Source organism: Numida meleagris, chromosome 2, assembly GCF_002078875.1.
Source record: "Numida meleagris isolate 19003 breed g44 Domestic line chromosome 2, NumMel1.0, whole genome shotgun sequence".
Classification (NCBI taxonomy): Eukaryota; Metazoa; Chordata; class Aves; order Galliformes; family Numididae; genus Numida; species Numida meleagris.
Genome location: NC_034410.1, coordinates 100,945,088 through 100,972,056, shown reverse-complemented (window position 1 = coordinate 100,972,056; position 26,969 = coordinate 100,945,088). Strand labels below are relative to the sequence as shown.

At 40.5% G+C, this 26,969-nt stretch overlaps 1 protein-coding gene across 10 annotated transcripts in view; it reads right to left on the bottom strand.

Moving 5' to 3' along the window:
• GREB1L (growth regulation by estrogen in breast cancer 1 like) overlaps positions 1 to 26,969 on the bottom strand; it is a 128,199-nt gene that overhangs the window by 74,659 nt on the left and 26,571 nt on the right. Inside the window, exon 1 of one of the 10 annotated variants that reach the window (XM_021385633.1) lies at positions 887 to 1,002. The exons of the other annotated variants lie outside the window; for them this stretch is intronic. The gene's annotated coding sequence lies outside the window, so the exon portion shown is untranslated. Of the gene's footprint in view, positions 1 to 886; positions 1,003 to 26,969 lie in introns of those variants that run through there. 10 annotated transcript variants of the gene reach the window in all.

Here is a 26,969-nt window from a genome sequence, read left to right as displayed (position 1 = left end):
GCAGTTCACTTGAGACTCATCCATCTTACAATGCCCCAAGTGACAGATGCTCTTAGGAATGACCACGCTGCTAAGGGAACAAAAGATAACATCACCTCTAGGAACTCAGGGAGAAATACAACTTCAACCCTAAGACAGGGCTGTCCTGAAGGACACGGCACCATAAACCTCTCACAAGTGAAAAAAAAAAAGAAAAACAATTGCAAAGAAAAGGAATCTGACACAATCAAAGGCCAAAAAGAGTATGTGTTTTGTTGCAGCTGTAGTTAGTGGCACTGATGACCTTTTTACTTTCTTTTTTTTTATCCTAGCAACCCATGGAAGGATTTTGTGAAATCTATCTGTGATCAAAATCAAAGAGTGGAGATATTTGGCACAAAAATTGTTGAAAAATTCCTACAAAGTTTAGAAGGCATTTGGAAACAGTTTCAGCAATGTGGCACACAAGTTCTCCTGCAAAACACAAAAATTACTCTATTAAAGAACTACACATCCTACAGACCAGCTGTTGCTCAGTTAAATTCTACAGGAATTCATAATCACAGTGCAAGCATACGTACTTGATGAACAAATAGCATAACAGGATTTACGTTACTTCAGTATCACAGCTGCTTGATAACTCTCTAATTTGCAGTCTGTTTTGACATTTGAGCACATACCATTTAGATTATTATTATTTTTTTAAAATTAGAGTGATATATTTTGCAGCTAAAACTCACATGCCTAATAAGATTGAAGCAAAAATCTCTGCTTCAAAATGCACCCAGAGTTCTTTATCCAGTTGGTGCAAACGGACTTCTTGGTGGGAGAGAAGCAGCCTTGGGTGGTTCTGTAAATCTCTTACTCAACAAAGAGAAGGGCATATTAGCAACTCCCAGTGACCTACCAGCAAAAGCGATGCCACAAATTCTGAGAATCCCTTTATCTGCAGTGGCATGCAGAGAAACCTCCTTCTCTCTCAGGAAAGCTTTAAACAGCATCTCATGATCGGTTTTCAAACACTACAGGAAATAACCATCATTACAGTACATGAGATTGACAGCACATGAGGTTAATGGACATAAAAGCTAGAGCTGTAAAACAAAGACCAGCATAGGGGGCCTATTAACCAAACGTTTTCTGTTTAATGTAAAGTCTGGGGAACATCGCAATACACACTTCTCCAGACATATTTTTTAGTAGGACTTGAGTTAGCCTCTCTGCATATCAGCTGCAAAAAGAAAAAATAAAATCAGCTACATTTAGTTCTTTTTGAACAGAAACCGTGGAAGCATCCCAACAACAGAGGAGCATCCTAATTTCACAGTTGCTCTCACGCTCTGAGCCGCTGGGTGATCCTGCACCAAAAGGTTTGACAATGTCCCACTCAGTTGGGAAAAACACTTAAATGTAGGAACCTCTACAGTATGGGGACATGACTGAAAGAGCTGCATGAACAACTCTGCTTTCTACCTCATTACCCAGCCTGGTCAGTCCACATTGCTCTGAAATCGTATTCTGAATACTTTGAGGTCTTGGCATTGAGTATAGACCAAAAGTAGCAAAATATATCCCGCCCTACAAAATCTATATTCAAATAGACATCTTACCATAGAGACAACCTTTACATGTTGTAACTCCAAATATTTATCACAGTAGAGAGAAGAGTTTATTGTTAATATGCAGTCCACTTTTTAGATAAAAAAGACCAAGTGTAAGGTAAAAGGTCAAAACTACTATAAGGAGCTCCGAATAAATCCTCAGACTTTATAAATTTCTTGCGAGAAAGGACAAGGTGTAAAATGGATTCTTGGAGTCCAACTTTCTACGCAACAGATCAGGCCAAGGATACTGACCTAAGCAGCTACGAAGAGTAACACAACTACTTGTCTTGATGTATTTAGTAACACCAGACTTCTTTGAAAATTTCTCGTTTGATGAGAACAACATTTTTCAATTGAGACTGAGTATTTTTTAAACTATTTTTGTAAAAACCAATTCTAACACAATTAAATATTAACAGAATAACTGAAATATTGGCTACTACTGTTATTACTATTAAGTTATTGACACTGAAACATGACCTTGAAATGACAGCTCCATTAATGCAAGTCTTACGGAGGAAGGTTTCAAAAAGCCCCGATTAAATTAACTACTTTTAAACACAATAGGATCAATATGTATGCAGAGAATGTACACCCCCATAGCAAGTCCTGTTTGCTTGATTGATCAAAAACAAAAAAATCCTGTGGCCTTCCAGATCTCAGCTGGTGCCAGAAATTCACATAGAAAAAAAAAATCCATCTAAATGAAACTCTGAAAAGGTTTACCCTTCACCAGTCTATTTGCACTTCAAAAACTCCTTAAGTCCTTCAGCTAAACCCCAGGGTTGAACCATTTCAAAAATGAGAGGGGGATGGCCATGATTTATCTTCCTTCTGTGCTCTGGACAGAGCTGTAAAATCGCCTGCCTGCTTGCGTGCCGTAGGCTCATTTTCAGGGGCCTTGGAATAGTTACCATTTTTAGAAATAACACTGCCCATTTCCTTACTGTCACTTATCTCCTTCAATCAGATACAAGTACATTAATACAGGAATACTTTGATTTCTGCTCGCTGACATGCAGCATGTGAATCTGAGTCAACAAAATGGCCAAGCATCTGAAATCATTGTTTTAAATAAAAATAAGCAGACCTCATTCATGCCTGCAAATATCACCTTCTGCCTGACTGAATTTGTGCTGAGAGAACATTTGCTTAAGAATATAATTTAATCCTACCCCTTACATCTGCTTGTATCGAAGACATTTTCGGCAATATGCTCAAAATAATTTTCCTCTTGTACATAATCAGTGCGTTGGGTCACGCAGTGTGCATTTTTCAGTCCTCTGTACTTCAGGATACATTACCAATAGAAGGAAAACGGAGATTTCATGGGTCACAAACTTCTGGGTCACAAGGACCTTCAGCACTGCTGTCAGCCTAGTAAAACTCAATCGACATACCCTCGCTTAATATGGCCATTATTAAAAAACCTGCACCTGAATTTCTACACATTTTCTGAAGTACAAATACCACCTCAACATTACTGCAATTCTCTGGTCAGAAATTATTGCTTCAATATTCAGGCTATGTGTTAAAAGTATAAATATAGATGCATGAAACATATAAACTCCTCCAACATCATGGATAAATTATGAAGCATCAGCATCACAGAATACCACAAAGGAAGGGCACTGAAACATGCCTGTGAGTTTTACTATTTCTAAAGCTTTCTCCTTTAGCCACATATCAGCGAGACAAGTCTTATCACTTTAAGTTCTTCAGACTTGTATAAATAGATTCACTATTATCTACTTTTGCCTGAAAAGGGCCCATTTATTTCCAAAATCCTTTTGCTTTTATCACAGATTCAGTATCTTCCATTTGAAAACAACAGAAACAAATAAAAAATATTTTACAAAGAGATAAAAAATATGCAGATCCTGCCACTGTAGGTCGAGTCTTAATTAGACTAGCGGGAAGCTTGAAAAACATTGACATTGTGCTTGTTTTCGCGCAAGCAAAATGGTAGGCCTAATCCGAAAAACCCCTAATCACTCTATTAGTCCCCTCGCAGATCAACAAGGATAGTTAAGTAAGAGGTTGTGGATATAGACTGAATGGCAACTTACTCAGCATCTGACATTCTTCCCAACTTAACTCCTCAGAGCCTGAAACTCTGCTCTACTTTAGAAAATGAGTACAAAATGTTTAACCATTTATCCTCACTATATATATATTATTTCATATCTTTAAAAAATCTCAGATCTATGTGCTTTTGTAAAGTCTAATAGAATATTTACTTGACTATGTTGACTATGTCCTTCACTGGCTCAAAACAAACAGACTGCACTGATGGTGTTTCTCAACTTAATCTAACTCTGATGTGCTTGCAAGACTTAGAATTCTAGCTGCAGCACAATTAATAAAACAACTTCCTTACTTACACCAACATTTGCTATTTTAATTTAAATTTAAACTATTTTCTCAAGGAAGGCAGCTTTCTTTCTCAATGCTACATTCAGTAGCACAAGGAGCAACTTCTGTTTCTCATTGTAATAAAGAAGCTTTGAGTATTTTGAGCAGCCACTTATTTTTCTTTCTTTATTTATATGTTCAGAAAACAAAGTAAAATAAAATAAAAAAGCACATTCTGATCAACAAGATTTGGTACTTCATTTAAAACATGAATGTCACCAGAGCCAAGTAAAGCAACTTAAAGAGCAGAGGGGAGAAAAAATGCATAAGAACGCAAACAGTTCACAGCCTGTTCCCCCCCCCCCCCCCCAAAAAAAAAAAAAAAAAAAAAAAGTAAGAAAGAGAGAGAAAAGAAAAGAAAAAAAGCTGAAAAAAAAACAAAACATAAACAAGAAATACCCTGTGGATTCATTAGCAACCAGGGTGGCAGGCCTTCCTCTAATTCCCTTATAAAAGCCCATGACTACCTGCAGAGCCTGGGAGTGCAAATCACATTAGTGGAGACACCAGATGACCAAAGAAAGCATTGGAGGCCTGGTAAAACCAGTAAACAAAAGGCGGCATTCCAGCTGAATACCACTGCTAGAGTCAGCATTGTAAGATGCTTGGATCTGATAACCCAGAAGCAGATTAGCTGCAGGCAACAAAAGAGTAAAATGAGAAACAAAAGGGTCATTTTGACACATGAAGAAATCATTTCCATTAAGCCATCTTGAGTTTACTGTGTAGTTATAAAAACTGCTCCTGCTTCAAGTGACATCTGAAGCAATGAAGCTGAGACAGTGCAGCAGCATAGACAAGCTCCTGAAATAAAGCATTCCTCAATGCAATACAATTTAAAGAGGTAAATGAACATCTATACCTTTGAATCCTTGTTACATTTTAAAGATCTAATAATGCTTTTTACATCTGCTGTATAGATTGCCATTGAAAGACTGCCATGTTTCTTAGGCAAGATGAACAGAAGATTTATTAGTTCTACCTGTGCGTAGGAGCCACCTGCAGAGAAGGCACATACAGCAAATATTCTCATGTCACTACATGAGAAGGTTCCTCTGTTACACATGTATGTGTCACACTTGCTTACTCTCAGCACAGGAAAGAAAAGAGTTGTACTATGTTCCTTATCAGAAGGAGATCATTCAAATGATTTTTTATCCTGAAACAGGTCCGGGCATATTACCATCACTAGGAAAAAACTGTAAAATCAAGGCATGGAGCTCTGAATGGATATATAAATATTAGAGAAAGAAAAGTTTCCAGGCTAAACTCGGAAAATTTGCCACAATTTTGTCTTATCCAGAACACAACAAAGAATTATATATGCTCAAAAGAAATTTGGGTCTTTTGCTTTCTTTCCTAGAGAGTGAACTGTCATGCTATGAAGTATCAGTAACGAAGATGTACAACATTCTGGCTCGCAAGCTGTGTGCTGTGCATCTCATGTCGGCAGCAGGACATGCAGAGATCTGGCACACAGTGAGGAATCGAGCCTTCCTTTCACACACGGTGAAATTTCCTGCCCTTCTTTTGCAGAGACACAGCAACTAACCTGCCAGCTGCAGCACAGACAGGATTTCATAAGCATATGCATCCACAGCTAACTGATTCTTCTTCTCCGGGGGAAGTGCAGAGAATGTACTCTGAAAAAACAGCCTGGAGGAGTCAGAGAGACACCATAAAGCCCAAACAGTGGCTGTGTCCTGGTACAAATTACAGTATGTATCAAAAAGGAGACCCGACTATCAAGGTATCCCATAAAAAGCGCTGCAAACACCCTCTGTTATGTGATGGCTTTGCAAAAACACATGAAACATATTTGAAAGGTGGAAGACATGGTGCAGACATCTAGTTTCACAGTAAGGACATCCTCTGACGACACTGGTACCAGCATACTGACATCAGGACAAACACAAGAATAAAAACAGTCCAATGGCGTAGAATGGATATTGAGCAGGACTGATTTTCCCTGGTTCCAAACCGCTCTGCTGTGGGACATTGCCATGGCTCCACACTGCAGCAAAAATACTACAGACGTGACTTGGGAGACGGAAGATTGACAGAGCAGAAGACCTATTCAGTTACTGTGCTTTTAAAGTTAACTTCTCATCCAAAATAGCACTCAGGCTTAAACATGTCTTTACAAATTGACAGAAGGAAAAATGCAGGGAAAGATGTAAGGAGTGCTATGAAGGAAGCAGACTTTAAAAAAAAAAAAAAAAAAAAAAAAAAAGAAGTAACATCATGTGCAAATGTGCATGCTGTATAAATCTGTGTGCAGGGAAGGCATCAGATGCTGTTGTGTACCGAGCTCATCTTGAATCCCCGTGCTGAGAAGGAAAATTAAATTGAAACTCAGAGATTCCACCTTTCATCATTCAGAGAAACACCTTCTGTTGAGTCACCCAAAGTGTTTATATTTACAGCCATCAATCTGAACCTGAAGGTGGATGCTGCTAGTAATCATATAAAATGATCCACTTCAACACAGTTAGCCTTTACTGTGCCAAGGGAAAACAACACAATCTTTGCTGGCAGCCATGAACAGTAAATTTCCATCAGTGATCTTTTAAAAGCATCTTTCTTATAAAAGTGTCAGAGCACCCTAAACAAAAAAGCAAGCTGATTAGCTCAGAATATTAGAATAAATCTTCAGATACTTAATCCAAGCAGATCCCATATTTCATTTACAAAGGGCTTTTCTAAGCAATACTTTTTAAAGTTTTGTTCCTTTGGATTCCCTCAGCATTGTGGTAATCCAGCAAAAGAGAAACCCTGTCAGGACTTGCTGCTTAACTGCTGTTACTTGTGCAGAAAGACATACACAAATCTTCCTAAAAATCCTAATGTTAAAAGTTTTTCTGTCTTTGAGGAATTCTAGTTCTTTTTCCATCAGGGCAAGCACCTGACTCACCACTCTCCCCTCATCTGTTGTCACGAACCCAGTTTGGGCAGCTGATTGAACATCTTGGAGGTGGAATAAATTGGTTTCTTGTTCCTAAGGTTCTTCAACAGAGCTGGCAAGAAGCCTCTGGAAGGAAGACCTCACTGGTAAACTGATGAGCTCCTCTCTAGACTTGGTGCGATAATGGCAAACAAGTCGTGGCACCTTCACTGTTTGTGCTGATCAAATCCTCTAAGAGTGTAGCTGGAATCTAAAACCTCTTTCACATTAAAACTGGTTTTATTGAAAAGCCCTCAAAACAAAGACCTCCATAGAGCCTACAGAGCTACCTGAAGTGACAGTAAACTTGAGTAAACGTTTGGGCTACAAATAACAAAGACTACAAGAGTTACCCCAGAAGAGAAGAAACTGTATCTATACAGATATTATGTCTCATTTAGACACTGCTTACTAAAAGATTAGGAGTGTTTCTGAAAATTGATGTTGAATTTTACTTTAAGGTTGGTGGAGAAACCAAACACATTGCTCTTTGAGCAATTAAAAAGACATCTAGTGTATGCAAAGGCTTAAGTGAAAGGTACAGGACTGGGAAGGACGAATACTCAGGTTTCACATGGACAAGACAGTGATTTTGCACAGTCCTCCCTTATCTCCAGTGCTCTAGCACAGAGAAAAGAAAAATCAGTCTAGGAAATAAAAGGCCTTTCAAGAAGAACTTCATAAGAAAAGCAAATTGGAAGAGAACACCTTGTTCTCTCTCTCTCACACACTGTAGTAGAGAGATCTCATGAAGACTCAGAAATAAGGAAAAGTTTGTTCTATCCTTGAAGTACAGGAGGGTAGCAAGGAATGGCAATGCTTATAAGGGGCTCTCTCTGCTTGTGATTACATTCCTCCGTCTAGTAAAGGTGGAAATAATAACATTTTCTTCTTCTGGCATCATAACCAGCCTACACAGAACTCCTCAGGACAGAGCCTATCTTCCTATTAACTAGCACTGACCTCTGTTTTAGTCAGGGCTTTCTTTAGAGAACACTGCAAAATGCATAAACTGCAGCACTCAGAGATCCTGGAAAAGGCATTCATATTCCAAGCTGTTAATTATAACATAAAAATCAAGACTATATACAAAGAGACTTATTAATCTAATCCTCTCTACAGGCCTAATAGGTCTGACTTGCTGTGAAATGTACATCCTCCATCTGCCTCCTTTTTCTTTCAGAGAAAAGGCTCCAGTGCTGCCACATGTATTGGCTTTCAAGGCCATATTCATACACTGGTCTATAAAGAAAACAACATGTTTTGTGGAGTGGGAACCTTTTCACTGAATTCAAAAGGAAGGCAATTTTTTGTTCCCTGCTTAGTAGATTGTTATTGTACAGACAGTTTCTGAGAACAGGTTGTGTAAAAGCTAAGTAGGGAGAAAAATCCTAGCGTCACTGCCTGTCACCCCTGAAATCCCTAATGTGACAATAAGCAGTACTTCCCCACCATATGCTGCACGCTTCTGGTGCCTTCCAGGAAGCCTTTTTATCTGATGCTCAGAACAGACTCCTGCTGCAGATCTGAATGCAGAGGATTGAAAATACTGAGATGGAGCTGGAGAAAATGGGTGGCTGAGAATTGGAAGAAAGAGGCATTCACTTCTCAGAGATGCTATCTTTGCTTCATTGCTTCTGTTTCACCTCCCCCCATTCTACAGCCCACTGCCGGGGCTGTAGTAACCATGCTATGGTTCAGTTCATGCTCCGGAGGAATGTGAGACAGGCAAAGAGTAAAATTATTATGCTAAATTTTAGGAAAGCAAGCTTCCAGCTTTTCAGGGAGTTAATCAACAAAACACCCTGGGAAACTGTCCTCATGGCTAAGCGTGCCAAGTAGAGCTGGCAGATCATTAAGGAAGCTTACCTCAGGGCACAAGAGCTCGTCATCTCCAGGTGTAGCAAGTCAGGAAGGGAAGGCAAGAGACTGGCATGGCTGAACCAGAGCTTGCTGGTCAAACTGAAGAGCAAGAAGAAAATACACAGGCAGTGGAAACAGGGACAGGTACCATCAGGAGAGTATAAGGAAGCTGCTAGGCTGTGCCGGCATGGGATTGGGAAAGCCAAGGCCCAACTTGAACTAAATCTAGAAAGGGATGCCAAAAAGAACAAGAAAGGCTTCTACAGGTACCTTAACTAGAAAAGGAATGTCCAGGAGGGCGTACCCCCCTACTGAGTGACACAGGCAGGCTGGTAACAACAGACAAGGAAAAGGCTGAGGTACATAAAAGCTTTTCTGCCTTGGCCTTCTCTGATAACTGCTCATCACACAGCCCTCAAATGTTTGGTTTGGTAGGAGGGGATTGGGGAAGCAATGTCCCTCCCATTGTAAGTGAAGACCACGTCTGTGGCCACCTGAGGAACCTGAACATCCACAACTCTATGGGTCCTGATGAGATGCATCGCAGAGTCCTGGGGGAACTGTCTGATGTAGTCACCTAGCCACTCTCTATGATATTTGAAAAGTCATGACAATCAGGCGAAGTCCCTGGTAACTGGACAAAAGGAAACCCAAATCACACCCCTTTTTAAGAAGGGCGAAAAGGATGATCCTGGGAACTACCGACCTGTCAGTGTCACCTCTGTGCTGGGGAAGATCATGGAGCAGATCTGGCTGGAAGCAATGCTAAGGCACATGGAAGGCAGGGAGGTGATACAGGAGAACCAGCGTGGCTTCACCAAGGGCAAATCTTGCTTTACCAGCCTAGTGGCTTTCTATGATGGTGTCACTGCATCAGTGGACAAGGGAAGAGCCACTGATATAATCTGTCTGGACTTCAGTAAGGCCTTTGACACTGTACTCCACAACATCCTTCTCTTCAAATTGGAAAGATATGGATTTGATGGGTAGACTGTTCAATGGACAAAGAACTGGCTGCAGGATCGAGTTCAGAGAGTGGTGGTCAATGGCTCCATGTCTGGATGGAGATCAGTGATGTGTGGTGTTCCCCAGGGATCAGTGCTGGGACTGATACTCTTTAATATCTTCATCAATGACATTGACAGCAGGGTAGAGTGCACCCCCAGCAAGCTTGCTGATGACACCAAGCTGTAGAGTGCAGCTGACACACCAGAGGGACGCGATGCCATCCAGAAGGACCTAGACAGGCTTGAGCAATGGGCCCAGCTGAACCTCATGAGGTACAACAAATCCAAATGCAAGGTCTTGCACCTGGATCAAGGCAACCCCCCACTACCAATACAAGCTGAAGGATGATAGGATTGAGTGCACCACTGCCAAAAAAGACCTGGGGGTACTGGTGGATGGGAAGATGGACATGAGCCAGCAATGTGCCCTCACAGCCCAGAAAGCCAACAGTATCCTGGGTTGCATCAAAAGAAGCATGGACAGCAGGGTGAGGGAGGTGATCCTCTGCACAGAGGGCCTCAACCTGGAGTTCTGCATCCAGATGTGGAATGTGGAGTCCTCAGTACAGGAAAGACATAGACCTGTTGGAGCATGTCCAAAGGAGGGCCACAAAAATGATACAAAGGATGGAACACCTCTCCTACGAGGACAGATTGAGAGAACTGGGGCTGTTTAGCCTGGAGGAGAGAAGGTTCCGAGGTGACCTGATAGCAGGCTTTCAGTATCTAAAGGGGAGCTACAGGAAAGAAGGGGACAGACTTCCGTGGGGTCTGTGGTGACAGAACAAGGGGAAATGGCTTCAAGCTTAAAGAGGGTAGATTTAGGTTGGATATAAGGAACAAGACTTTTACAGCGAGGGTGGTGAGGCACTGGAACAGGTTGCCCAGAGATGTCGTTGATGCCCTTCCTTGGAGACTTTCAGGGAGAGGCTGGATATGCTCTGAGCAACCTGATCTAGCTGTAGGTGTCCTTGTTTATTGCAGGGGAGTTGGATGAGATGACCTTTAAAGGTCCCTTCCAACTCTAAGGATTCTATGATTCTTGTTCTCCACCCTCACCAGCTTCCAACCATACCAGCTCTTTTCCTAGCTACCACTTACAGAAAGAAAGAAACTTTACCAAGAGCATCTCCCTCTACTGGTGCACTATGACTCTAAATTAGAGTACTGTCTAGTTTACCCTGGCCTCTCGTTGGCTGCCATCTGAAAAGCAGCAACTCTTTTTCTTGCAGCTCTTCTCACTTTCCTGAGCATTGATCCAGATCCCAACTAATGACAGGGCTTGAGATCTTGGGGAAACTCCAAGAAATCAGCGGAAAGATGAAAATTACAGTGTATGAAGAATAAACAGCCATTTTTCTTTTTGGAAAACCAGAGGCCAGCAGGATAACAATTCCAGATAAGATTTAAATAAACGAATGTGGGAGGTAGCAGAGAAGGCAGTTGGTTCCTCATGCTCAGAACCACACAGGTAATGACCTCTGTCTCTCTTGCTCTCTCAAAGCTAACAGTGCTGGTTATTGCACCCCTCCAGTGTGATCTGGAAAGGATCCAGTGCGCTGCTGATTACATTTCATCCCCAGTTAGCTTAACCTTTGAAACATGTCAGTCAGCTGCACAGAACAGACCAGCACGTAGGGTCAGCTCAACCTTGTTGGTCTCCACATTCTCCCAGTGTTTGCACAGAAAACAAGCCTGTGCTTAGGGATTCCTTCCCGATAAATACAAAAGACCTAATGGGAACAGCACTGAAACATTGACTTTATTGCAAGGTGCCATTCACAGCCTTTCATCTACCAAAGCAGAAAAACAGTAGTTCTTATCTTTCTAAAACTGTAAGAAACAACATATGGAAATACTCTCAGTAGGAAAGCAGACACTCAACTGTTTTATCTGACGTTAGATATCAGGCAAATGTTGCATGCAGATTACTGCTTCTCCATGAATATGTGAAGAACAAAAAAAAAAAAAATAATCAAAGAGAAAGAATGCTCTGCAATGGCATTGAAGCAGCCAGGTCAGCAAGTGTAACAAAAATACTTTGTGCTAAAAGCAAGGTTAGAACATTCCTATTAAATTGCCTGTTTTTCTCAAGTTCACTTCCTTCCCAGAACACTCTATTTTCAAGCTCACATTTAATCTGTCGCAGATCTAATTTTGAAAAAGAAAAAATATCATCTGCCATTCCATTTCATTCCACCCCCCATACTTCTAAAGAAATGTACAGGTCTTTGCAAAATCAGATACTTTGTCCCCTTCTACATATTTTTTTCCGTTTCAACAAAACCCTTAGTTCCAAGAAAACGTGCAAAAGGAGACTAACACTGAAGTTCTCCACTTCAAAAAGCTTCTTGTTTGTTTTTTAGGAGTTGCTATATTTTCCTTCTGGATAGACTGAGAGTGTTTTAAAGTTATTAAAATGGAAAAAAAAATCAATTTTCCGTAGGAACTACAGCCATCCAACATAACAGCAGCAACACTTAAATGTCCCTTGGAGCATGTGCACTTGGATTTTTCATTATTTGGGTAAGTGTTTGTGTGGATGGCTCAGGGAACACAAGCTTTTCAAAAGCCAGAAAGAGGTGAAAAAGAGGTCACTTCAGCAGAATTCATTTTCTCTTAAATTCTCAGAGAAACACTGCTGAAACAGTAACAAAGCTATTCCTCTCCCCGTTAGCATCCTCCTAAGGTTCCTTCAGTTACAATACAGCAGTATCCTTGGCTATACCCCACCACCCTATTTTTGCTCCTCAAAGAGGAATTTTAAGACAAAAGCTGGTGACAGCGAGAACATAGCTGGCTGAGACCTCCAGATTTCTTCTCCAGCCACCCTTGGGCACTGCCACTACCACCCGCTCCCTCAGGAGCACCATCCCCTCGGAGGTAAGGCCTCCCTGCGCTTCCATCCATGCTGCTCTAAAGCCCCGTGGTCCATATCAGCTCTAAACCCAGCCTCTAGATTTTTCTGGAGAAAACACTGGGCACCTCATACTGCCCAAAGCCTCCACTGGAACGCAAGCATCTCCCAGGCCCAGAGGAACAGGAACAGGACTGCACCGGCTACCACAAAAATCCAAGTCCAGAGCCAGCCTGGCCCTAGATCAAGGTCGGCTGTGTCTGCCCCATTAGGCACTGCAGGCTGAATGGATCCAGGGCTGACATCTCAATAACAAGGAGAGACGGGGCAGATAATGGGAAAGAAAAAACCTCAGGGATTTGAGGGCCTTGAAAGAGAAGATAAAGAGCTTAAATTCGATGCTATAAAGACAAGACAACACAAGCAGAGGAATGTAAAAAAAAAAAGAAAGGTAACACAATCAAGGTGACAGGCACAGAAAACACAGGGCAGGCACTAGGTTCTGTTTGTCCAAGTCAGCGAACAAGGGCTTGACACGGTGAAGGTGGGAGGTGAAAACCTGTGATTCCTCCCCAGTGGAAGAGCAAAACCACCCTACAGGGCTCAGGGAGAGAAGGAACGTGAGAGGTAGGACACAGTGCGCTCTCATCATGCTGAGCTGGCAGCTGAATGCCCCCGTGGCAGAGACAGGCCAGGGCTTCGGCTCGAGCCCAGGGAGATGGGTGATTCACTTTATGGCCTGTGAGTGCTTCCCTCCAAAGTTCACACAGGATGATAACATCCCCTTCAAATGAATTTATGCAGACGGTGATTCATCTGAAAGATGTCTTTTCAATTCAAAATGAAAACATGCCAAGTCTCCAGCAGACAAAAACTAACAAAAGTCAGTTATTGCTACATGAATTTTTTCTGCAGCAGCCTGTTTGTTCCATTTCAGTGGGAATTCGCACCACTGGGCTACGCACACAGGCCCGCCAGGCCAGGAAGGGAGATCCTTATGTCCTGTTAAATCCCATACCAAGTCCGTACTCCTCAAAAGATGCAAAAGAAAAAACAGACTGTGCATGCAGATGCTCCTGCATTCTAACTTCTGAATTTAAAATAAATTCTGCAGTGTAACTTCTGCACAAAATAAAAGTGCGCTTCAAGACGGGCAACTGCTGAAATGGTACAGAATTGAATGTTTCAAGAAAAAGCTATTTGTGAGACAAGCAGTGTTTGTCTCAATCCAGACTAAAAAAACATGTATATTGATGCTATGATTCAGTAAGACTTAAATAAATAAGCTGCTTCAGGAAGCTATTCCTTGTCTATTCCATTCTTCAGTTTCCTGTGCTTTTCTCATGTGAACTTGTGATCCTTAAAGAGGTTTACATATGTAAAAGTAAAGTTTCAAGCTGTAACTAAGTGTTACCTCCCCACCAAGGCAATGATTCATGTCAGGCATTCAATACAATAAAGTACAGTGGCAGAGGGATGCAAAAAAAACCAACATTTCATTTCGCTGCCATTGAAATCAGACATTGAAACTTGTTCGTTGATTTTCCTTCATTAAAAAATAACCAATTGTAAAAGAAGTGTTGCTTCGTAGGATCAAAGCTGATTATATCCTACAGGAAACGCACACACAAAGCATTTGGAAATGAGGGTTAATTTGGCATGCAATTTAACAGCATTAGCTTTTATCAGCAGCATTTCAAGGTCAGGCACATCCATGTTTAAAATGTTCGTTTAGTTACGATTTCAGTTATCATGTATTAGAGATCAACACTTTTAAAGTGACATTGCTTTGAAGGGAAGCTGCCCAGGAGCATCAACATTAACAATTAAAAACTGTAAACTTAATTAAAAAAAAATACACCACTTTTCATAGTGTAGCACTGCAAACATTAAAAACAGAAAAGCTATTCCAGAGACACTCAACTGAAAAAACTGATGCAGCTCTTTAAGTCTCTAATTCCCTTGTACTAATTTAAGACTTAATTCCTACAAAGTATGTATGTACACATAAATCAAAAAATTACAAAAAATGCTTTCCATATGACCACAGGACTAAGTCACAGAAAGTCACTGACATAATTTGTGCAACATTTCAAGAGCTTGCAAAGAGACTTGCTTAATATCTGAAATGACAAAGTCAAAATGGCCTCACATTTTAAAAAGTTGTTTTTTTTTTCCCCAGGTCCCTGATTTTTAACACTTTTTTTTTTTTTTAACTTAATCCTATTCTGTTCAGAATACAAGTTAACTCATTGTATTAATTTGCTAGAAGACTAATTTAAAATGTCACATCCTTCCATTTTTATCATACTCTACACTTTGTTTATTCAAAACATGCAGAAGGGCAATGATAAAATAAAATACTAAACAGAGTTCCACAGATCCAATTAAAAAAAATATTCCACAGTCACTTAAGGGAGATTTTCCCTTTTAGTGAAAATTTATCATTTCAGAAACTAACGCACAGTTGCATGCTTTTGCATTCATGGTTATGTACGGAAAGGCTTTCTGCAGCTCTTCATTGAAAGTTTGATCTTTAAAAACCTAAAAAAAAGCCGCAGTGCTGACAGACTGCAACTTGGTTAGCACCAAGCGTTTCATGGGATGCAGTCCGTACTGCACCTGAAACAAATACTTTGACCAATCAGTTACTGGCAGAACCTCACAGTACCGGGGATGTATGCCTAAGAGCTTTACAAATGCTTACAGGACAGTGATGTTACAGCACTGAAATCTCTTAAGCCTCTTTCTTTGCAATTCTGTCACAGTTCAGAAGAATGCCACCCTATTACACCAAAATGAGAGGGGAAAAAAGTTGTTCTCACTCCTTGCATGAGCATAATTAATCTTCTGACACCTTGACAAAGCAACTTATTGACAGTGAAAGAAAGGATTTTTCTGATTTCCTCCCAAGACAGGAGATGGTCTTTATCCATCATCCCTTCTTCCTGATCTCTTCTTCCAGAGTACCCACATCAGCAGATCTGTCTATCAGAGCCAACAGCAGGAGGGAAAGGTCTGAATGATTGATAGGGCACCAGTGCTCACAGTGCTATTTAAGTGCAGGAACCTATTGTTGGAAACTTACTTTAGAGCAGTTAAACAAATATAATGGCAACCGATTGAACCATTGTGCGGCTAGAGTCAGCTCAGGCTAATAAGTAAAGTTAGCTAACTACACTAATCTGATTTAAAATCCAGAAAAATTGTAGAGACAGAGTCAGCATTACCATGCACTGAAAGAGGAGAAAACTGAAATAAAAGTTTTAAGCATATTGTGCTTTCTAAATGATGGTTCCTTCCATTTTCACTCCTTTGTGAGGGGGATCACACACTCACGTCTCCTTTCCTTCTCTCCCATTCACAGGTCTGCTAGAGACTCCTAACTAATGCTTTCCTTATTACACAGTTCAGTTGCCTCCTCTTTTCCTACTTTCCCCAAGTTGTAACGTATTTACTCGTGAAGATTGTGAGGCATTTCTATTCTTTAAAGGAAAAACAATTTAAAATGCCTTCTTAAAGGAGGATACTATATATACTACATATCCAGTAGATCTCCACTCTTGTAATGCATCTTTGGGAGTACTTGTTTGTTGTAATCCACCACAGATATCCTTATGTAAAACAAATTAAATAAAACTCTGAATACTTCTCAAAAACATGCACTTATCAGGCAAAATGTTGTTTCTCTCATATATACGTGCATACTCTTATTATAGGCACGTTTCATATATTTGTATCTATCTTTTAGTTCCCTTCCACTCATCTCCCTCACCTTCCCAAGAGATACATAAGAAAAAGACTTGGCCATGATTAAATTCTTTTCTGCACTCACAGAGAGGAGGAAAACAGTGTTATTCAGTTCTTTTGAAGCTCCAATTCTTTGACAACTCTTGGTCCAGGTCAGAGAGGATCAGGGCAGGGTGCTCTGGCAACTACTCTAGCCAGGGATGTCAGATTCAGTTCTTGGTGACCTATTTCAAACCTGTACAGTCCTCTGTCACACAAATGTAACCACCAAAGAAAATCCCACAAGGGTCTGTGTTCTCTGAGGCTGCCCAGAAAGACAGCTTCATCCAAGACACGGGAACTCAATAACCCTGGGTTTATCTGTCCCACTTCATTCTTGGCTGTTTAGATTGGGACTCACCCACCTCCCCCTCAAAAATAGTTGTTCATGCTGCCTGGCCCTGACCAGTTCTCAAAGCACTCTTCTTTCACTCAGTTACACCAGAGAGTCTGGTTACTGTTTCTATGATGTATAAAATCAGTTCAGTAAAATTAGCTGTTCAAAGAATGAATGCAGTGCTCTTTCCATAAATTGCGTGAAATTTTAGGGGACACAAAGCAGGCTGGAACTGTCTGCAAGTTAAAATACTGCTTGCGTCAGACTAAGAAACTATGTGTCATTTCTGCAGAGAACATTGCAGGCCACAACCTGGAGAAAAACCTTCCCATCTCCCCACTGATGCTTTATGCAAATGTAAGCATTAAGTATCACTTAATCAAGGAAATGTGAGGTTTGGCTGTGTGGTCAAGTACAACAGCAGCAAATCTCCAAGAGGGCAGAATCAGCACCTATGCCACCTCACCCCTGCTTGCAGAAGCACTTCTGGGTCCTTCCAGAATCACTGCCACAGCTGTCACAGATGTTGGTGCTTCTGTTATGTATCAGGTTAGATCGGGAGAAAAAAAAAAAAAAAGCCCTAAACTTGTTTTATTATCTGCTCATTTCCAGTCAAAGCATATCAAAACTGAAAGCATGCAGAATTGTAAAGAACAGACTAGATTTTGAAGTCTAAGTATTTTTATTCTTGGGTACAGCCATGAAGAGCAAACAACAACGGTAATGAAATCATAATTGGTAGTAAGTAACTCTCAAAGTAATTATAAATTATTGGGTACATATTTTACTCAAGACAGTAAGCCTGACTTCCTGAAATAAAGGCCAGAGACCTTAGGTCCCATAAACCAGAGAGAAAAACACACACACTGCTAGCAGATTTGCTTGGCATCTCCACTTGAGCAATCTATCTACTGCAGCTGTCCGACTCCCCAAATATTTATCTCTGGGATCCTTCCACAGCCATCTCATGCAGAAGAAACATCAAGCACTCATACCATGTATCTTGCTTTAAGGGATGTAAAGATAAGGCTAAGACTGCTTCCCTCTTTCTTCCCCCCTTCCCTCAGCATGGGCTATCAAAAAAAAAAAGCTGCCTTTCCCCATGCCCAAGTCACCTCCTTTGCTGCCAGAAATAACAGTGCTTCTTTTTCTGGATTGCATTCCCATACAGTTGGCATAAGACATTTAGGCTGGGAACGCAGAGTCAAAACTCAGGGGCTGGAAATAAATAAAAATAAACAGATTGTAAACTGTAACCCTACAAGTGCCCAGGCTAGCCAAAGGCAAGTTCCCTGGAGTAGAGAAGAGGCTGTCTCCCTCTTGGCTGAGCACTCTGTGTTGTCAGGTCAGTGGCAAGAACTTAGCAAATGCTTACTGCCACAGCACCATATGGAATGTTACTGGACCACAGGAATTGGACAAGTGCATTCAAGAACACTGGAAGACTGAAAAGAAGTATTTTCAGTTAAGCTTCAGCTATGCAAGAACTCCTACCACTCTTCATCTGACAGTTCTGTATTATCCTTCTTATACAGGTAGACTAAAAGCAAGCTAGAAGTCTATCAAGCTAGAGGCAAAGTTTAACAACAAACATTGCAATTGTGTTGTCTGCTGAATTTTGCATTACATGCATGAAAGCAATGGAGTTGTTCCCTGCCAGCAACATAATGGGAAAGCACCGGGACCTGCAGCAGTTTGGGCAAAGATAAGATGTGCTTTTGAAACTGGTTCTTTTGTTAACACAGCATGCAATTGACCTACAGTCCAAACTAGGCTGTATCTTTCCCACACATGCGGAGCAAAGATATCTGGGCCACAGGCAGCTTGAAAAGCAGGATACAGCGCACAAGTTGTTTTCCTTCATAGTAAGAACAAACTCTCCAATGTTATGCTGTTGAACAAGCTGTTATAAACTTAATCAGTCTATAAAATTACCTTCATGGATGGATTACTGTTCTAATGTCCAGAAATAAAAAGTCATGTGTCTGAGTGAGAAACACAAATATACTTGTTAGTTTGTGGTTTTGGAAGCAGTATGCATTTCTGTCCTGAAGGTGAGTGGCAGTGATTAAGACATTTAATGATGGGTTATGCAACTTTTCTTCTTCGGCAATTCATCCAATTCACCTAGAGGCCTAAAGTTTTGGCTTTTCACCAAGGAGGAAAAAAAAAATGGTTAGAAACTAGAAGTTACCAAAAAAAAAAAAAAAAACCAACCAAAAAAAAGCAACTTGCTTCAGATGCAGCAGAAAATTAGAAGGAAAAAAAGAGAAGACATGGAATAGAGAGATAAAAAAATAGACTAAATATAAAAGCTTTATTTATTATTATTATTTAATTGCACTAGGTGGTAAGGAACAGATTGGAGAAAAGCACTCTATTGCAGCTCCCCTAACTTTATGCTTGCAGATAGAGCTGAACCTTCTGGAAATGCGTAACTTGGCACTTACAGAAGGAAGAAGAGTAGAGTTCTGTGGCACACAGCTAGCATGGATTAAATGACACCTTTTTAGAACTCAAAGCAATGAGCAATCCTCATTTACAACAGGAATCTCTGTTCAAGCTTTCAGCTTCAATGAAAAAAACAATGTTATTTTGACTACAGTAACATAAGACTTTGAACTAGGACCAGAAGACAAGTCTAATGGTATTTAGAGATAACATAGTCTTGTTAAATCCTCCATTTAATTCTTCTTCCCACAAACATAAAACCCATAGTAAAATTACTGACAATGAAAGGATGACTCTCACAAGTCTTCTCTCATCTATTGTCTATGTTGTCTGCATATTAACAACATAAGGCAGGCAAAAAAGAGGTATAGATGCACACTGAATAGGTTTGAACTCTCATGCAACAATTATGACTTCATAAAAATTCTGTCACCAGTTTATTGTCATTGCACTTGGTTTAAAATTACTTATCTTCCAGCAACACTACAGAACAGCAACGTTGTTCTGACCTTACCGATGTGCCCATCACCTCCCTGTGACTATCAGGATTCAGATGCTCCTGTCTAGCTGTCAGGATCTCTAAACTTGGTTGTTTCAGTGTATGTCATGTTCCCAGCAACAGCAAAAACAGAGACCAAGTACAGATGTTTCTACTGTTGTCAGAAATGAGGCTGGTTTAGAAGAGCAAGGACTGAGAACAGTTCATCCCAGAACAGTATTAGACTCAGATTTGGGGTCAGCTCCTTAAAGGCTTGCCATCAGCAGCTGCTTGATGTACAACAACAATATCAATTATAAGCGCTGGATTTAGAAAAAAAGAATCTGCGTATTTTTATACTATTACTTCAGCCTGATTTTAAGCCACTTAAATTCAACATTTGAAATTTAAAGAGGTGTCTGAATGATTTGAGAGCAGCATGCACTGAACAAGCACATCATGAACATTTAAAACATTTCTTATCTTCAAAAAGTACATTTTGTTCTCTGCCACTCAAGCATGCACACTAAACACTGTTATAAATAAAAGCAGATATGTTGAGATGAATTATAGTTGTTTTTCATGAAGATGAAAAACACATCAGAGAAAACCAGCTGTATTTTTCCTTTTCTTTTTCTACCCTTATCCTTACACATCCTCAAAGTAACAATGTATAGTTTGTTCCTCGCCTTCTAACAATTATCCTTGAAGGTATATTTCTAATTACCTGTTCAGTTAAAATATTATACAGATGTAAAGCTGCAACTATTCTTCATAAAATTGCACACTACTTAGCATCCATCCAATTAACATCTCCATCCAAAGAGACTGTAGATTAGTCACTAACTGTGGTGGCTCCACTTGGATGCTGTGGGAATTGATATAACCCTTTAGAGGGCAACATTTATCCCACTAAACTAATTAAACATAATCCAGGGTTCTGCAAGGCTGGTAACTATTTTCATTGTTGCTATTATATTGAAGCATCCTCCCACAAATCTCAAAGTCCTTCTTTTGAAAGTAACTGCAGTTGAACAGGAAGAAATGAGTCAAGCTAAGTATGTACACGTGGTAATATTAATTCTGGAAATTGATGGTTTTACAGAAAAGTGCTCTATAGTTCAGAAAGAATGCATGCAAATAAATGAAGAGCTATGATATTATCGGCTTTTTCCTCACACCACACTGCTGTAGGTCTACAGCAGAGGTATTTGAAGACCAATTTTACAACACTTAGAAAGGAAGTGGACAACAAAATATCTTTTTCCAGTCATTTACATGAAGGCTTGTAGATGATTCATAGATTTACTCAAAACAGTTTTCAGAAAATGAGAAAAATCAGAACTGAACAGACTGGGAAGTCTGCAGACTGTTTGTATTATGGTTTAAACCTAAAAATCTGTAAGTACATGACAGAAAAAACACAATGAAGTTAGAGTCACAAATCAAGTTTTTACAAGTCCAAAGAAACCAAAGAGACTTTTCTACTTCACTGAGTAAAACCAACATCACATCTCTACAGAAACAAAGAAATAATGCAAGAAAATAACTGATAGCTATGCTATTACATAGTGAAAATTAAAATTATTACAACTTTTCTGAAATAGGTACACCACCCCTCAACAGTTTCATTTAGAGCATTTTCTTCAAAATTCAGTTTATATAATTTTATAAATAAACTGGTAGCTACCAAAATGACTTTTGAAACACACTATTCTTTTCTAGCCTATGTAGCCTCGTTTTTGCTAGCAAGTTAGCCAATGTTGGATTCTGTAAAAATAAATGATGCAAACAAGTTTAAGAATAACATTTCAAGAAGATTAAACCATTTTACTTCTTGTGAAGCTGTAACAGAAGTATTCAAAGACTGTAACGTCAATTAAATCTCAGCTAGTTTTACAAGCAGTAAAATTGCAACATAGTTCTAAATTTAAAGAAGTGACTTCATGCATTTTGCTCCGCTACTCCAGCAAATGTTATATTGCCATGACTTCACACTGTAGTGAAATTTATGTCATCTTCAAAATCAACTTCATGTTTAAATGCTCTTCTTCCTGCTCTGTCTTTTCTGGTGATAAATAGTGGGAAATCAATGAGGAAACATCATTTGAAGTGAGCCATTCATCATGTACCGAAAAGGGTAAGTACCCCATAAACTGCAGTGATCCGCTTCCTTCTAGAAGCGCACAACAGAAGGCAACATCATTTGCATTAGCAATTTTTATTACCTCTGTAGAAAGAGGATAAGGTTAGGAAATGGCTTATGTTTGTCAGCTATAAAGCATTTGCTGGGTGGGGAAGGAAGAATCGGTGACAAGTGGTGTCCCTCAGGGGTCAGTACTGGGACGGGTGCTCTTTAACACTTTCATCAATGACATCGGTGGTTGCATTGAATGCACCCTCAGCAAGTTTGTGGATGACACCAAGCAATGTGGTGCGGTTGACACACCAGAGGGACGTGATGCCATCCAGAGGGACTTAGTCAGGCTTGAGCACTGAGCCTAGGTGAACCTCATGAGATTCAACAAATCCAAATGCAAGGTCTTGCACCTGGGTCAAGACAACCCCCACTACGAATACAAGCTGGGAGATGAAAGGATTGAGTGCACCCCTGCCAAAAACCTGGAGGTGCTGGTGGATGGGAAGCTGGACGTGAGCCAGCAATGTGCCCTCACAGCCCAGAAAGCCAATAGTATCCTGGGCTGCATCAAAAGAAGTGTGACCAGCAGGGTGAGGGAGGTGATCCTGCCCCTCTGCTGTGCACTGGTGAGACCTCACCCAGAGTACTGCATCCAGATGTGTAGTCCTCAGTACAGGAGAGACATGGACCCATTAAGAGTGTGTCCAGAGGAGGGCCACAAAAACGATGCAGAAGATGGAACACCTCTCCTACGACGACAAGCTGAGAGAGCTAGAGCTGTTCAGCCTGGAGGAGAGAAGACCAGAGTGGCCTTTCAGTATCTGAAGAGGGGCTATAAGAAAGAAGGGGACAGATTCTTAACAGGGTCTGTTGTGATAGAACAAGGGGAAATGGTTTCAAACTAAAAGAGAGGAGATTTCAACTGGATATAAGGAAGAAGTGTTTTGTTGTTGGTTTTGTTGTTGGTTTTTTTGTTGTTGTTGTTTTGTTTGTTTTTACAAGAAGGGTGATGAGGCACTGGAGCAGGTTGCCCAGAGAGGTGGAGAAAGCCTCATCCCTGGAGATGCTCAAGGTCAGGCAGGATAGGGCTCTGAGCAACCTGATGTAGCTGCGCATGTCCATGTACATTGCAGGGAAGTTGGACCAGATGACCTTTAAAGGTCCCTTCCAACTCAAAAGATTCTATGATAAGAATTCTTTTTAAGAGAATCAGAGTTTTTGGCAAGCCAAAAGGGAGTGGGAGGGAAGGAAGGGAAGGAGGAGACAACATGCAGCAGTCCTAACAATTTCACGTCATAATTGCCGATTTGGATTGGCGGTTCTCTTAGGTAATGTTGAATATTTCAGTACATTTTACAATCTAAAAAAAATGTATTATTTTGCAGCATGGGTGGAGGCCCAAAATGTTCATTGTCATTGCTCATGACTGCTTCCTGATAAATAGAACTTTCCTACAATTTAGAGAGTAGAGGGATACTGAAAAAAAATAAAGGAGAATCCAAATATTGTGTTAGACAAAACATCAAATAAAAATACAATCTTAAAAATGAAAAATAGATGTTATTAAGTCAAGTGCTACATGTTCCTTTAACATTGTTTCCCTTCTCTACACTTTGTGCTTCCTCTACTAAAAACACGCCAGACAAACACATTGGACAAAACAAAAAAAGAAAGGCGGAACTTGTAAGTTTTGAAGTGCCCCTTTCACAGCTTACAAACATAGTATATAAGGTTAAAACTAAATACTAGTCTTGCAAGAAGAATGAAGCTTTACATAAGAAAAGGTTCCTCCTAGGGTGCTGGGAATGGGGTTGAGTGAAGGCAGGGAAAAAGAAAGGAAGAACTTTTGATAACTTAGGGATTTAACTGATTACCAGACAACCAACTTTAGTCTCCTAACAGCATTATCAGAACAGTCTTCATTGAAATCGTAAGAGTAGGAGCCTAGGACACAATTCAGTCTAACTACATTTTTTTTTTCCCCGAGTTCCTGTTTTGACAAAACGAAGGTGACACTACAGAGTACAGACCCATTTGTATAACACTCTCTTACAGAACCCTAGGCATCAGCAATAAGTCAGACAGCATAATTTATCTTCACTAACAGGACTATGCCTCAGTTTGATTTTTCCATGTGACTGAAATGAGTCCTCTCCCCAGCCAGCAGACGAGGCAGAAGCCCCATACTCAGATATACAGCCACAAGGTGACATGCATATCTCTACAGAAGGCTTTCTGGGAGCTTACCAGTTTTCCTAAAACTGTACATCACACCTCAGTTTCTAGCAGCCCACTTCTTTGGGTTCCTTTCCTGCATCCTGGCATAGGTTTGAGTCTCACCTCAGCCTGCAGGCTTTGATGTTTACTCTGGCATGCAACAACTTCTTCCTTTCCACATCACAGCCTAGCTCCTTCACCTCTGCCTTGCCCTTGAAATTAATTCATTTGTGCTTCTCTGGTTCCCTGACCTCGGTTATTCCCACCCCTCCTTGTGACCTGCTTCTATCCCAGTGCCACCGTGACCCAGGCGCTCAGCCAACCCTGCCATGCCCTTCCCACAGCAGTGATCACAAGGCGTCTGTTGGCATACTGAAGCCCCAGATGGAGAGGGATTTGGCTGATGGTTTGTCATTATGAAGACAAACAGAAGGCAAGCAGCACTGCCAGTATTCCTACAGCACGCAGAGCACTGCTGTGTTTGGTTCTCCCACATATGCTTTACAAATAGAAGTGGCAAAGGGCTTTGGAGTTCTCCCTTCAGGTCATGGTGCTCCACACACATCACAATCAGCGGGACAAGGCTTCATCAGTCAGCAGACTTCAGAGGTTTACTGACAGCAAAAGAATGATGAGGTTAAGAAAAAAAACAAGTCCTCCTATTCAGTTTTAGGCATTACAATGGATAAAATGACATGGAAATGCATTATTCTGGTCTAATACTCCCTGCTTCCCCTCCCAACTGGTTTTTCCAGCTGTAGTCCACCCTACTTCACTAGACAGTCTCAGCTGTCTCATATCATCCTCATTCCAGTTCTAGTTCTGACCCATCCAAAGGCTCCTTACCAATCCACATTTGTAACTGAACTGGTCAGAAGTACTTTCTTTCATCAGATCTTTTTGCACCCAATTTAATCAGTTCTCAGGCTCCATGACATGATATTCTCAGCGTTATTACCTGGCTTTGCCTCCAATGGCCCCATCACTTCTGCTTCTTATCCTGATTCCCATATCCTCCTTCCTCATCAAGCCAATCTCAATATTTTCTAGCATGCATTTCCTTCTTTGCTTCCAAACCCTCAGATTCTTGTACGGCCAGCTTCATCTCCTTTACCTTTTTTACTTTCTCTCTGATTATTTCCATGCCCTCACCATCCACATGTTGCCTAAATCCAACCAGTGAACTCAGACACACCCACACTAAACCCTAGAAGTCTCCTCAGCTTCAGTGCCTGAGCTTCAAAGTGCTTGTTGTGGCCACAGGCACAACTGCAGGCAGAAGTCCTGCTCCATCCCTCGTAGCTGTGGGCTAGAACAGAGTCATGAGGGAGGTAGGATTTCAGCAGCTCACCACTAGCAAGTTTCTGAGCATGAATTTGCTAGAAATGTTGGCTTTTAACTTGGATAGCTTTGCCTGACTTCTGAAGGGACAGCTAAGATGTGTAGTCAAGATTAAATTAATTCCTGCCAAGCACAAAGTAATTACAGTGCAAGGCTGTTAGGAAAAAAAGCAAGAAAGAACAGTGATCTTCAAATGTTTCCCCTTTTGCAAACAAAGCAATTGTTTCATCTGTATGCTTGATGCCAAGAACTGCCAAATACTGCGACTAAAATATGGGGACAGAGTAGTCTAACAGCTGTTCAGCAAGCACAAGTTTCACACAAATAACCATGGTCGGGGAAAGCACTGGAACACTAAATTGTACAACAGAAACTACTTACAAAGTTTGACAGATTACATTACCAGTTTCAACTGTAATTATTAAAATCAATAAATAAATCTTTGTCGAAACCAGAAGTTCTCAGTGGTTCTTTTTATTTGTTTCTAAAAGTCACCCTTCTTTCACTGCTCATTTTATCCTTGTTAAGACTTTTAGCCTTCATCTTCTCCCAACTTCTCCAAAACCCTAGAAGAGTTCAGACAAGAACTTCAGGTTTACACTCAATTAGTTCATAGACATGACTGGCTTAAGATCTACTCCTTTTACTTATGACAAAGATCACATGAATTTGTTATTACTATTCACCGCCAAAGTAATTTACTGCCTAATTTCCAATCTCTTTCGAGACAAACATCCTCATCACAAAGCAAAGAACATTCACCTTTTTAACAATAAACCAATGGCTTGGTAATCTGATAAAAATCACACTGTAGTAACACAACTACCGTATTCTCAAAGGCACAGATTCAGACAGGCTCAAACTAACCAGCTCTACAATGCTGAAACTTTACTACGTTAAAGGAAATAAAAAGCTAGGCTCCACATTTAGCCTTGGCAATGAAAAAAAATAAAGTCACAAGAGAAAAATTCAAGATGAAAAAGATTAGGTCATCTAATGCCTCTTGTCTTCTCAGGCTACAAAGAAATGCATTTCCTAGAGCTGTGACTCAGTGTGGCAATGTGCCACCCGCGCTCCACCTCCCAAGTACTAGTTTAGTCTTTTACTACTCCAAAAGCCATCAAATGCAGTAACTGAAAATCATGGTTTCCAGAGGGCAAAATAATGGCCCACTCTTCTTTTTTCCATTTCTAATTTTTAATCTTTGAAGAGGTGGCTAAAACATGGTGGAGTTCAGACTTTGAAAATCCCACTCTGTTCAGTAAATATACACATAAGATCACTGTATGTACAGAAGAATTGGTTCAGAATCAATTCAAAATTCATGGAAAGGCAGTTTTGAACACCTGAGCTCAGAGAGAGAAACTAAAGCACACGGCAACATTGCCTACAACCACAGTTTCCTCCAAACACGTTATTCATGAATAAAATCCGTAAGTAAATTCTAAAACATACATTCATATACTGTCAGCCAAAGGTCATTTAAAAGATTTGTTTGAAAGGCCTAGGATTAACTCAAGAAGTCTTAATTCAAATTTGATAACATT